The sequence below is a fragment of the Panicum virgatum genome, chromosome 2K (genome assembly GCF_016808335.1).
Source record: "Panicum virgatum strain AP13 chromosome 2K, P.virgatum_v5, whole genome shotgun sequence".
Lineage (NCBI taxonomy): Eukaryota > Viridiplantae > Streptophyta > Magnoliopsida > Poales > Poaceae > Panicum > Panicum virgatum.
This window is the reverse complement of record NC_053137.1, coordinates 57,363,635-57,366,358: the sequence shown is the minus strand read 5'-3', so window position 1 is coordinate 57,366,358 and position 2,724 is coordinate 57,363,635.

The following is a 2,724-nucleotide window of genomic DNA, read 5'->3' as shown; positions in this document are numbered from 1 at the left end:
AGGGTTACGACTCTATTTGGGTTGTGGTTGAAAGACTGACCAAGTCGGCACACTTTCTTCTAGTTAATACCATCTACCAGGTAAAGATGTATGATGACCTATATATTAACCGTATTTTATGTTTACACGGTGTACCCAAAACTATCATCTCCGATCGAGGGACCCAGTTTGTTGCCCGTTTTTGGGAGCAATTGCATGCTAGCTTGGGAACCCATCTTATTCGCAGCTCTGCATATCATCCTCAAACCGATGGCCAAACGGAGAGAATAAACCAAATCCTGGAGGATATGCTTCATGCATGTGTCTTAGCCTATCCATATAAATGGGATGAATGCTTGCCATTAGCTGAATTCTCTTATAACAATAGTTATCAAGAGAGTATCAAAATGGCACCATTTGAAGCACTGTACGGTCGTCGATGTCGTACACCTCTCAATTGGTCTGAAACCGGAGAAAGAACTATCTTTGGGCCCGACATGGTTCAAGAGGCCAAAGAACAAGTCCGTCTTATCCAAGCAAACTTAAAGATCGCACAGTCTCGGCAGAAGAGCTATGCTGATAAAAGGAGTAGTCCACTCGTTTTTTAAGTCGGTGACCACGTCTATCCGAAAGTCTCACCTTGGAAAGGCGTGCAAAGGTTTGGAATAAAAGGGAAGTTAGCTTCCCGCTACATCGGTCCATATCTGTTGGTGACCCCTTAAGTACCAATTTTATTATATGAATAGGAGTGGTTTTGGTAATTTCTTCGGGATGATTCATGTACTAACCCGCCACTTGGCACCCGAACTTGACCGTTTTCGATTTTGTCCTGGATTTTGGAGCATGTTGTATTTTGGCAGGAAATTGGACATTTTCGGAGATGTTTTGACGCATGGTCACAACTGGGCTAAAATGAGGAATAAGGAGAAGAGGCCGCACGCGAAAGATGGAACCGAAAGGGGCCAGAAAGGGCCCAGGCCGGCCGGCCTGGGGCCCTCTGAGCCAGCCGGCCTAGCCCATTTCCAGGCCCAATCGGCCTCAGTTTTCTTCAGCGCGAAGTATTCGTCAACCCTTGCCTGTGTTTTACCAAAACCACCGACCAGAACCACCTATATATATCCCGAAGCCGCCGTCAAAGAGGGGGGATCACAGGGAGATTCGGAAGAGAGCATCCAGAGACGAGTTTCAGAGATCCATTCGTGTTAGACACAAGAGAAAGGCGACACCGGAGGCCTCATCGTCCCTCGGCGCCGCTGCAAGTTGGAGGACAACAAGGGATCCATCCCTTGCCGGAGATTTCGTCACCATGATCGACTACGCTTCGCTTAGATTCATGGGGTAAAGTCCTCGTTTGTTCATGGGGATGTAAGGAGATCTTGAGTTGTAATTGCCGAATCCTTTATGAGATTGATCTATCATGATTCTTGTTGATGATGCTTTGATGTCTAATAGTTCGCGACTTGGCTTTGGGTTTGCTTTGCTCTTGCATGGTTTACTTAGATTACATCAACTATCGTGTTCTTGTTGATTCGTTACCGATTATCCTCGTGTAGTGACAGTATGCGGGAGGGAAAGGTTTTGATCTTGGAACACACCTTTGGTAGATTAGATCCGTTCTTCGTTGCTTGGTGATTACACCTCTAGTGATCCTAGACCCTATGGACAAATGCTCTTCATATCTTGTGCACAAACCTATCGTTGCTCACTAGTCTAGGTTGGATTAGATTGGTTAGATTAGATCTATTTCACACTCAATCACTCAATATAGATCTTTTACCAACATCATTAGTGCTTAGTTAAGCATAGTAATACACTTGTTCCGTGGATTGATAAACCTTGGGGGAATACTATAAGGGAAAAGCTACACGATCCGTGTGCTTGCGGTACATAAATTGGCCCTCTAAGGAGCGTCAACAAGCTTTTCTGGCACCGTTGCCGGGGAACAAGCGATTTTGCTACGTTTAACTTTGTATTAATTTTGGTGGTTACTAACACCTAACCTTTTCCCTAGAAAATTTTTGTTTTCTTGGTTTTGTTTTGATTGTCTAGATGGCCCATCTCATTCGACACGTGGACGAAGGAGAAAAATCACTAAGGGATTATGCAAGCCCGCGATCGGAGGACTTCGACATACAAAAATCAGATTCGGTGTTGCGAGCCACCGAGTACGAGATCAAGCCTCAAATCATCAAGATGGCGGCAGCAAAACACTTTAGAGGAGATGAGACGGACAACCCATATAGACATATCAAGTGGTTCACAATGCTATGCAACACGGTACAACAAGACGGAGTTCCGCTAGCTTGGTTTAGATGGAATCTTTTCCCATACTCACTTGCAGAAGAAGCGAGAAGATGGTTTGCACTTGCATCCTTCAAGGTAAAAGGAAATTGGGATGACTTGATGAATAAATTTTGCGAGCGGTTCTTTCCGTTAAACAAGGTTCAACATATTCGGAAGCAAGTGATCAACTTCGCGCAAGGAGAAGAAGAAGGGATAGATCAAGCATGGGATAGATTCAATGGATTGATTGAATAAGGACCGAAGCTCGGATTTTCCGGTGAAGTACTATTGCATACCTTTTACTTTTCCCTAACCCCCGAGTGCATGCAGTTTGTTCAAATGTGTGCAAGAGGAGATCTCATGGAGAAAACACTCACGGAAGCCGCCCAACTCCTACAAAAAATCAGCAAGGGTGCGGCCATGCGAAGAGATTGGGAAAAACGATGTTCGGCAAGCTCCGAG